Raw genomic sequence first — 12,440 nt, forward strand, 5'->3', positions numbered from 1 at the left:
TGCCCTACTGCTGGTGCTGGGGTGTCCCTTTCCTTTCCTATCATTCTCTCCTTTCTTCTCTTTATAACCTTGTTTTCCTCCTGTTTAGTCTCTCTGGCCACCAGCTGTGTATGCATACATACATACATACATACACACACACAAATAAAAATACAATAAATATTTTAAAAATTGGTATATCTGTATATCTGTGATGCTATTTTTGGTTGTTAGCTTGGCTACATCTGGAGCTGACTGAATTCCAAAAATAGAGAACATACATATAATGGATTTCTACTTAATGTGAAATGGGAAATCATACTTCTAATCCAGATCTCTGAGGAGGATCCTAGATACACATCTAGATCTTTAATCCAGATCAAATTTGGGCGATACCTTCTGCTTGAAGCCCATATAAGATCATGGAAAATGGAAGCTTTTACTCTTGGCCTGCATACTCTCACTTTGTTAACAAGTCCATTCATACACTGACATTGAAGCCTACCTCTTTGGGATTCCAGGGTATGCTAAAGACCAGCTGAGACATCTAGCCTTGTGGACTGTGGAACTTGGATTTTCCCTTCATAGCTAGTCATTGTTGGATTAGCTGGATCACAGCCTGTAAGTCATTCTGACCAATCACATAAACATACACACACACACACACACACACACACACACACACACACACACACACACACAGAGAGAGAGAAAGAGAGAGAGAGAGAGACAGAGAGATGACAGATTTTTATATATTTTGTTACTCAGAGAACCCTGACTAATTCAATATCACAATTCTAATATCATTTGTTCCTATGTAAGTTGAAATAGCCCTTGTAAATCAGAAGAAGTAGAATCATCACAGATTTTTTTTTCAATATAGGATTGAAGTATTCAAGCTGAATATTGTATTCCTGCTTTTATCCAAGAAATTATCAGACAATTACATATTTGTCCATTATCTAATTCTCTATTCCCTCCAAATTCTATTTTTAGTAATAGCATTTAAATATAGGGAATATTAAAATATATTTATACCTACTTGGTAAAATAAATATAATATGTTGTGACATTTCTTGTATTTTTTTAATAAGGAAGAAAATACTACTTAAGCTTACATGAAAATTACCTCAGTTTTCTATAGAGATTAAGACTTTTCATTAGGTGCATGCATTTTTGTTTTTCATGAATGTATTCATACAAAAATATCAAGATATTGTGGGCCTGTAGTTCTCTATGATGATTTCCATATTCCAGTGATAAATGGCAATGATAGAAAACCAGGTATGCTATGTACACTGAAAAACTCATGGCTCAGAAAGGATGACTAAGTTCTGTGTCTGGAAGCAGACATCCTGCCAACAGGAAAGAGGAGGGGTTATTCATCAAGAAATATTCTCAGAAACTTTCAAATTAGAGTAATTTAATTTTGATCATGAAAAATTGTTCAAAGTATAGTTATTCTTATGGATGTTGTAGCATAATCAAATCTAAAGTAAACATGTTTTATTGATTTCAAAAAATAAAGACATCATTCAAGGAAGGACATATTAAAATTGGGTAAAGGGAATTATTGAAAGGTCTAAAGTATAAAGCTATGACCTTACATTCTTAGTTATGATGGACTATCTTAAGTCTTTCCTCTTTGGAAAATATATCAACTTAATTGTGACTAAATCAATAATTTGAAAGCAATAGAATAATCTAGAGGTGAACAATTTGCAGATCTGAGTAGTTAGAACACTTTTGTTGCAGAGGACCTGGAATTCCATATTTATGTTAGAATTTTTCCTTAGAAAACATGTACTTACTCCCCTTTCTTCTCGTCTTTGCCCTCTTAATCTGACAAGGAGTTATAATCTCAATTTGCCTTAAGGAACTTTATAATAAAGAACACAAAGGAATTACCTGTACAAAAAAAAGTGGAAGAAGAATGAAAAAAATGTAGCATAAACTGGATAGTTTTGTGTGTCAATACAACACAAGCTAGAGTTATCAGAGAGGAAGGAACCTCACTTGGCATCTAGCTGTAAGGTATTTTCTCAGATAGTGATCAATGTCGGAGGGCCCAGCCCATTGCACCCTTGGGTCGTGATCCCAGGTTATATAAGAAAACGGACTGATCAGGCCAAGGGGAAGCAAGCTGGTAAGTTGATACTCTCCATGGCCACTGCATCAGGTCTTGTCTCCAGGTTCTTGTCCTGTGTGAGTTCCTGTCATGTCTTTCTCCTCCGCAACTTGATTTTTTTTTTGTTATGGTGTTTCATCACAACAATAGAAACCCTAATTAAGACAAAAATAAAAGCAATAGCATGATAAGTGATTTCATGTTGATTCTGACCCCTGTAAAACAGAAGGTCAACTCTAGGATTGTATATAATAGAGGAACAGACTGTATACCAAGAAAGGAACCCTTCATAACAGAATGAAGAAGAAGCTGAATGGAATAGTGGCTAGGACAGATTACAACCCCTACAGACATGCCACCCTGACAGACTTCTTCCAGTCAGAGCAAGAGGCACACAGCTCCAGTACTTTCATTGGTTTGTATTCTGAATCCATTAGCAGTGGAATAAAGCATTTGTTAGGTCAGAACCCACATGGTGTCTGGAAGAATCTTCACAGACTTGCCCAGAAATGAGTTGCACTACATCCTGGGTATTTCTACATGCAATCAGTAACAATCAAGACTAATTATCCCTCGAGTTTTTGTATTTTGAGGGTTTTAGTGATAACTGAGAAAACAATTTCTTATGTTTTTGGTTATGAGCCTAGCCTTTAACTGCTGAGCCATCTCTCCAGCCCTGAGAAAACAATTTCTACAATTTTCTATCAGTGTAAATGCTTGCTTTGGCATTGGCAAGGATTTTTTTAAATGCCCAAAAAGGTTTCAGCAAGTTAAAGATATTCACAGGACTGAAGGGATGTCTCAGCAGTTAGGAGTACTTGTTGCTATTGCTGAAGATCTGTGTTCAATTAAAAGCACCCACAGGATGTTCAAATTCATCCACTAATTCCAATTCCTGGGAAATTTTTGCCCTGTTCTGATCTCCCTTGACATGAGGCACAAAATGGTGATGTGTATACATGCAAGCAAATGCACTTATATACATGAGATAACATAAAATGTTTAAATAATTTACTTATAAATTTATGTTCACATTAATCCAATCACGATTTTCTTTTGAACTGTCTTTTTTTTCAGCAGCCACTTCCAACAATTTAGCCTCTATAACAAATTATCTTAAATTGTCTTTTGATGAGACAACTAGATTCCATACCGGTGCATTTGAGGTTTAGAAAACAAAAGCCTTCCTTTGTAGTGTGGCAGTCAGAGCTTCCTAGCATCTGCCTGGCTTCCTGTCCCCCATGCTAATGGCTCTTAGAGCCTTTTTGTTACCACTTTGCCTATGCCATGTTAAGCTTAGTATTCCTGCCCAACTCAGTAAGAACAGACTTTCTTCATGACATCTACTGCTTTTTACTTCCTCTCCCTATTATTTTCTTTGTGGTGATGGAGATGACCATTTTTTTCTCTCCTATTTGTGCTGCTGAGGTGGCTGCCTGACATGCATATAAATGTTTAGACTGCCTAATGAACGAAGAGCATAGTGCATGGTTTCTTAGTGTTGTAAACAGCTTGGGGCAGTAAAGGCACATGGATTTTATAAAATATCAGAAGTTTAGTGTACAGTGCAATTCATTTTTTTACTAATGGTTTGACTAGGATCATGTATGTTTAAGTGGGGAAATTTAAGACTCCAAAAAGTTTCTAGAATTATCTTTACCATTTGGAAGCTTTTGGAGGGAGCTAGTTGTCTGGCCATAGTAGACTTTGGAGCACATATCTTAGAAAATAACCAGAGCATAAAATGTGATCTTTGTGTGCCACAAGTGATGAGCTGATGCCAGTCTGCTGATGACATGGAGGGTGGTAGGAGGGAATGCAATGGTTTCAGAGACTTTTGGATAGGAGGCTGCTGGCCTGTCACTGAAGGTTAGGAACAAGTCAACAGGGGATACTGATGCCCCATGAGCCTGGGTGAAGGACTGATTCATTTCCTGATAGCATCCCAGTGAGGAAAAACCTTTGTGTATTCTGTTTAATCAGCATTAAATGAGTCTTTTTTACAAAATCTAAAGAAAAAAAAAGCCTTCAAACTGAATTAAATTACTTGAGCATTTGTTTATTTTGTTATGTTTTCATTTTTTCAAATTTATGATTTGTATAAAAACAATATATTTAAATGCAAAAAAACCAAACAGATAAATAAAAACAAAACAAATAAAAAACCACCCATTTAATTTTATATCAACAAAAGAATAATGTACAGTCATAAAGCTATACCACAATAATTGTAAAAGCACCAATCAAAAGATTATAAACTTAATCTGGATCTATTGAGAACTTCTGCTAATTAGTTTAAGAGTTACTGGATCTATTGAAATGAATGGACATGTGGGTAAAAATGGGTCCTTGACACATTCTAACAAAAGAGTTACATATTATGATAGGAAATAGTAGATATTTGAAGATATGTTTATTGGATAAAGTCCATAAAAGAGGGAGGGCATTGTATAAGGAAATGGCTGGATAAGAAGATCTGTGAGGTCAGATAAGTGAGGATCTGGAAGGGGTGGGTAGACACAGAGGAAACCAGCACAAAATGAGCTGTTCATCTACATTGAACATATTAACTTTGATCTTGTGCTTGGGGAACAACCTATGACTAAGGAAATCATCTTCAGTTGATTCCAAATAAAATCTGTCATTGTCTTATTTTATGATCATACAATATGCCCTCTTTTGATATATTGACCCTTAATTGATTTCAGCAGGAGGTTATCATAGTATATGTTTAACAAAATAGATGTTCAAACATTAATATATTATAAGGGCTTTTCTTATAATTTTCTTATAATTCCTTGTTTCCTAAAGAAAACATGTGTTTATTTTTTGTAAAGTATGTGCTTATAGCAGTATAAAGACAATTCTTTTCATAGGAAATTATTAAGGTGCTGGAGGAATAGCTAAGTTCTTAAAGTCTTTGGTAGGCAAACTTAAACATCTGAATTTGATCCTCAGCACCCACTAAAATAGATGGACTTGGCGACATGTTGGCAACATTTCAGCAAGAAAGTTCTAAGGCTTGTTTGTTATCCACTCTAGCAAATTTGGTGAAGAGACTCTGTCTCAACAATTGAAGTAGATAATAAAGACCTGATGTCAATTTCTGGCTCCACATGAAAGCCTACATGTGTATATACAAGAACATGTACATTTCTAGATTTCTTCCATATACAAAAAGAATAAAATATTTAAGGTTTATAAATCAATAATGACAATGGACAGATTTTCAAGCTAGAGTATAGTACATAGATACTTTATAAATAATTTATACTTTTAAGAAAAACATAAGGAAGGTGTGTGTTTATAAAATATATCATTTCAGATAATTTTAGACCTTGTGTTTCCCTGTTTTACAAGCTGACACACTAACAATATATCACACTTGCTATTGAACTGAGCAAAGAAAATCAATTCTGTATATAGGTTAAATAAGGTAAAAAGACATTGAAAAGGTGTGACTATCTGAACTCAGAGGATACCAGTCAGACTTCATTTAGGTTTCCCTTGAATTTTTTTGTGTTTTGATATGTATACAATTTGTGACTGAAATATTGAGAAAATTATATGTGACTGTATGTGTATAATTTTTATATAAACAAATATATAATACAGCATACCTTCCACATGCATGTTGAAAACTAGATAGGATGAAAACTTCCCTCAACAGACTCCATCTGTAGCATCAATTTATTCTGTCTAATTGTCATTGATGATTTCATTAATAGTCCTTGAATATAGTAATGTGTTAGAACATTGTTGTAGCATGAAACCCCACAACTGATATATGAAATCAAGAAGCACACATCTGAACATCAAGAACCAAGATCAACAAACTTAACGTGAAGTGTGTTAGCACAGGATATGATGGCAAGCTAATGCAGAAAGAATGGGAATTGAATAGTGGTGCTACTTCAAAGGGAAAATTCAAAATAAATTCAATCAGTGTAGGTGAAAGGGCTTACAGAAATTATACTAAACTTGATTTGGTGTTATATTCTTGGAATGCCAACCCTTAGGAGGTAGAAATGGGAGAATTACCTCATGTTTGAGGTAAATAGGATCTGTGGAGATAGTTGCAAGCCAGTTCGAGCTACATAGTCAGATTCTATCTCAAAACCAAGTCAATTAAATATAGAAAGAAAGGAACCAAAACTGACATCTTATTGTTTTTAGACTATCAGCCCTAAAGTACATAAAGAAGGCCTTGACCTCTCTTGGAATATTTGTTTTATCCTTCAGCAGGTCAACTCCAATTTCGGTGAAGATGAATATAAAATCTGACCAAATATAGTTGTTACAAAAAGACATGTCAATTTTGTAACACTGTCTACCTTAATCATGGGCTGTGCTTATGTCTAATCCTTACTGATATTTCTATTTGTTTCCTGAAGGATCTGTTTACTATACTCATTGTGTATGGATTAAGACAGTCAAAAATGTTTCTATGCCTGTATCAGCTTCTCTAAATTAATTGATATTTTCAGAAAAGAAACTAATAAGATGATGCTAATAGGCATCACTTCTGATGAGCTCTCAGGACAAGTGTGTATGAGGAATGGTGAGCCTGAAGACCTTTGAAGTGTATTTCTTCAGTGTACTAGGGCCATTACCTTCCTATTACCCTTTTATAGAAAAGGTTAATTTAGATGATGCCACCCAGGAATGAAAGTAAATACAAATGAACCCCTCTTGGCAACTCTCCTGGATGGTAAGGTGCGCATGGCTATGGCTATGCTCTTTGTGAAAGAAGAAAGATTCATGGATCTAACTTTTAGTTTCCAGCACAATGATCCATGTAAAAGCTAATAAAAATGTAAAATACTAAAATAATGAGATACTAAACAAATTTCCAATTCTACAAGACATGAAGTTTTTCTCTAAGTTCGTGCAAATTGTAAAAGATAAGTACATAAAGATGCTTTGATTTTATGTACTTTAGTCATGAGTTAGATTTATATAGATGTGCAGATAGTTCATATTTATTTTATATGATCATTCAATTGAACATTGATGTCACATTTTATTGTGTAAACAATAAAAACTATAGACAAAGGAAAACACTGCATGCTCAGTTTTCATCATAGACCTAAACGTCAACTAATTTTCTCGTTAATTTCATGAGTACATACTTGACTTATAGTCACAGATTGCTTATAAATAATATTCTTCAACTATTTACAGATTCAAATGATCTGAAGGTTAAGAAACACTATAATAGTAACTGAGGAAAACCCTTGAAATGATATAATCTAAGAATTTGACGGCAAAATGAGGGTGGAAGGGTGGCAGAACCTGAAAAAATCCTGAATGGTGGGGTCATTACACAATTCAAAAAGCAGTTATTCTCAATGTGTACATACAAAAATGCAATAGGAAAAAATTCATATTTCTAAACCAAGTTCAATCAATAGTAAGTAAAAGAATTTCTAAAATATAAAAACAATTTTAAATATATTTAATATATATGCTTATAATTTCTCTCTCTCTGTAACTGGATCCCAAGAGTTCAGCTCAGTGTTTAGCTGTGAGTGCTGTTTCTGCTTCCATCAGTTACTATATGAAGGCTTGAGGATGGCATATATGGTAGTCACCAATTTCATTATAGAGGAAGGGCATTTAAGGTAACCTCTCCACTATTGCTTAGTTTGTTAGTTGGGGTCATCCTTGTAAATCTCTGAACATTTCCCTAGTGCCAGATTTTTCTTAAAGCCTGTAATGGTTCCCTCTATAATGGCATCTCTTTTCTTGCTCTCCTCTATTCTTTCCCTGACTCAATCTTCCTGTTCTCTTAAGCCCACCTTTCCTCTCCTCTTCCTCCTAACTCTCTCTCCAAAACCCCAATCTCCCCATTTGCTTGGAAGATCTTTTTCCTTTGCCTTTCTCCAGGGGACCATGTATGTCTCTCTCTTAGGTTCCTCTTTGTTTCCTAGCTTTTCTGGCAATGTGGATTGCAGGCTGATAATCATTTGCTCTCTGTCTAAAAACCATATATGAGTGAGTACATACTATGTTTGTCTTTTTTGTGATTAAGTTACCTCACTCTGGATGGTTTCTTCTAGTGTCATTTATTTGACTGTGGATTTTAAGATTCCATTGGTTTTTGCTCCTGAGTAGTTTTCATAAATTTAAAGCCCACTCTATGAGATAGAATCCACATATGACACTTCTAGGCAGTCAAGAACCTAAGAATAGATAGGTCATGGGCCCAGGGAAAACACTAACAATCATTATTCTGATTAAGGCACATAGTAATAAGATGATTCCTGTTAACATGTTGCTGGAGCCATACATCAGTAACTCACTAAACCCACATCAGAGAAAATTGCTTCTTCTTTGGTGTTTTGGTTTGCTTGACAGAGAAAGAAAATATATTCACTTGAAAGAGTAGGAAGATAGGGAGAGTCTGGGAAGAATTGGGGGCATGATCAAAATCTAAGAAAAGATTTTTTAATTAAAATGACAAAATAAAACAACATACAAAACTAAAAGTAAAGCTCTTATATAATCAAATAGAGGGACATGTTCCAAAGAATCTTCTACCATACACTTATAAGGAATGTAATTCAACACTATTCAATTAAATATTAGACAGTTACAAGAGGGGTTAATAAAAAGAGAAAAGGTACTTGATCTTTGATTTAATGGTTTTGGGACACCTGAATCACTAGTTGAGATTTTTTAATTGGCAAAGACTGGTAAATGATAAACATGATGGATGATGGGGGACATATGTGGATTCCCCAGGATGCAAAAGTTAGAACTGACTCCCATGAGACAGACAAGTACACACACACACACACACACACACACACACACACACACACACACACACAATTAAAGAGATTAATATAATTTTGTTTTATTTTATAAATGAAGGAAAAGCACTCTCTAGGAGATACTTGCTGCTTCAACAGGAAGAGGGAATATAAATGGTGACCCACCACTATGCACACAGCATTTAGGTAAATCGCTCCTATACTGGATGTACTGCTATGTGATGTGCTCTTCACAATCTGTATGTGCACAGACTTTATCAGGCTATAAACAAGAGTGGTTAATACGTCAGTTTCAAGTAGAATTATGACAGTAGAAAATGATCTTGTTCAGTGATGCTTCAGAAATGGAAGATTGGCAGCATTAATTCTTCTGGGTAAGTATGATGCAATTGGGATCATTTCACAGTGTCAATATGAAGGAAACTAATCTTCCTGTTCCCAGCTAGTTCAGTTTAATCCATTCACAATAGATGTACCAAATCTAGAAAGACAAGCACAGGGAGAATGAACATGAAAAAGAGAAGGTTTAATCATTTTATTGGAACAGTAAGTGTCTGATGGTTATCAGGAGTGTGCACACTTTATTTAAAGTCACTTGGAGACTCTCTCTCTTTATTTTTATTTACTGATTGATTGATTGATTGATTGATTGCACTCTGACCACCCTCCTCTCTCATCTGCCCACCCTAATTCCACATGTAGGGCTATGCCATCCAGGTGGGGTAATATAGATCTGTCAAGTCATTTGAAGTAGGGACTAAGACTTCTCTCCTGTCTCTAGGTTAAGGCAGTATCCCTCCATGGGGGATGTGTCCGCAAGGTTCTTTTGTGCACCAGGAATACATCCTGGTTCCACTGTCTAAGGTCCTGTAGACTGCTCAGTTCTTCTAGCTGAGACCCATGTACAGGGGTTCTGAGTCAGTTCCATGTTGGACTCCCAGCTATCAGTCTGGGGGCCCGTTAGCTCCTTCTTGTTCAGGTCAGCTGTCTCTATGTGTTTCTGCAACAAGGAGACTCTCTTAAATAATAAAACCAATTCTGAACAGAGCCAAAAGCAAATGGTTGTGTATTCTACATAAGCTCTCTCAAATTTCTAACAAAAGATACCAATTTCTTTTTAAATTATATTCTTGGATTAAAATCTGCCTATCCATTTCACTGAGTCTCAATTTTTATTGTTTAGAACTTTTGTTTATTATTTTAGGAATGAAGTCTTTCTTCTCTTTGGTTTATCTGTTACTGTTGTGATATTATTTTAGTTGTCATTACGATTGTCTTGGATTTCTCTTTAAATTTTAGTTTACTTTCTAATAACTTATTAGAAATATATAATATGTCATATAGAATTGTGTGTGTCTATTTCACACTTGCTAACATGCAAGCTATTAATTTATATATTTTGTTATCCACAGCTGATCAGTTTAATATATTCTTAATATATTTAATATTTTTATTTTATGTTATATAACAAAGTCCAATTAAATGAAAACAAACATTTATACACAATATTTGGGAATTTAAGCTGATCCTACATTCAAAACAGCTGGACAAAACAGCCCTTCAGACTACAGCCAGGATATCTGAATCTTCTTCGAATTCCCCCAAGACAGCGCTCCTTACCAGCAGGAAGTAGTTTGGAAAGAACGATGCCCAAATTCCCAAATATATTTAATATTTAATCATCTTTTGAAGAGTATTGAATAAGAAAATTATAAACTACACACAGACATCATTTATGGTGATGTCTTTTCAAAAATCTAAATTTCTGCAAGGTAACTACTTTCCTTCTATTTGACAGACTCTTTTGAGTTTGTTTGATGGTTTTTAGACCAATTTCTATTTCGTGTGTTTTTCCCTGGGGAATGCCATTTCTCTGGATCATGGCACTCCTTATTTGCTTGTATTTCCTTTTCTATAGCTGTGGACTCATGAGCTTTTCTCCTATGACATTAACAACACTATTGATGTCCTCTTTCTCCCAAATCATGTTTAGGCAGCCATATTGGTGATACTTTAAGGGTGTAGCTTCTTTGATATTTCTAGAAGATACAATGTCACACACACAAGTAACATTGTATGGACTGAGCAGGCTGTATTAATATAGTTAGGAGAGAGAGAGAGAGAGAGAGAGAGAGAGAGAGAGAGAGAGAGAGAGAGAGAGAGAGAGAACATGAGTAATGGAGGCACATAAGCGGAAATGGAGTGAGGTTATTTATTGGTTATTGTGTTGACAATTCAAAATGGTTAATTCTTTTCAGTCCTTTTCAATTTAAATAATGCTATTCCGTGCCCTATCTTATTGTTTATTATGGAAAGTCTGATGCCATGTTATGCATCTTACGAGATTTAATCACTGGTTTGGATCAATTTGATAACAACTCTTTGCTTTTCAAGTATCTAAGATTCCTCTAACTGGTTTTGTTACTTCATTGTAAACAATATTTCTACAAAATTAGGAAAATATTTATGATTTTGATTTTTTCCAAATATAGTTTCATGTACCCAGCTGTGTTTGAAGTTTTCAATTAAAAATAGTTTAGATTAGTTAAACTTTCTGTGCTCAGTGGAGTGCTACAAAAATTTGTTATTTTTTTATTCATTAATTCTTGTATTTAACACCCACCTTGCTCAGATAAAATTTATATTTAAAAAATCTAAATGGAAAAACTTAAAAATAAAGCAGAAAATTAATGGAGTTTGAAGAGGGTTGGAAAGAAGGGAAAGAATGTGTCTGTGAGGTTTCATCTTCTAAATGTGATGAAGCAGCTGCATCTATGAAATCTTGACAAAATGGCTGGTTACAAAAGACTTGAACAATGACATCACTAGTTCACATCCCACCTGGATGGGGAAGCCTCAAATATCCTAGCCCTAGATGACAAGATACAGGCAACTGATTAGACTGCTGAGAGTTTTCCACAAGGATGAGCTTCCTAAATTATTACCCATTATCAGTCCCCAAAAGACATGAAAAGAACACTAAGTGAAGTCAGAAGATTGGATTTATATATGTTTGCTTGTATTTACTTTACATTCCACCCGTAGTTTCCTCTCCTCTCCATCTCTTTTCCACCTCCCTTCTGCCCTCACACCATCCTCCCACCCCAACCTCTGCCCCATCCACTGTTCCCTCCTTTATGTTCAGTCAATTGCAGAGTCCTTGATTGTTGATTTAGACTTTGTGAGTTCCTGTTAAACAAAGTTAGTTGATTAGCGAGTTTTCTTGTGATGTCCTTAACACCTCTGACTTCTACAATCCTTCTCCTTCTCTTCAACAAGATTCCTGTGGTCACATATTATTTATATTTATTAAAGCTTTCCTGAAGAATCAGAAAGTAAAGATTCACAAGGCATAGAAGTCAGGCACACACCTTTTCCCGGAAATCCATGGAGCTTTGAAGTGGTAGTACACACTTTTAATCCTAGGAATCAGGAGAAAGGCAAAAGACTCTGAGTCCAAAACCACACTAGGATACTGGAGACTGAATCAGATCTCATGCCTTTAATCCCAGGACTCATGAACAGAGTCTCAGAGGAGCATTCGTTCTCCAGTC

Source organism: Phodopus roborovskii, unplaced genomic scaffold (assembly GCF_943737965.1).
Source record: "Phodopus roborovskii unplaced genomic scaffold, PHOROB, whole genome shotgun sequence".
In the NCBI taxonomy this organism is placed as follows: domain Eukaryota; kingdom Metazoa; phylum Chordata; class Mammalia; order Rodentia; family Cricetidae; genus Phodopus; species Phodopus roborovskii.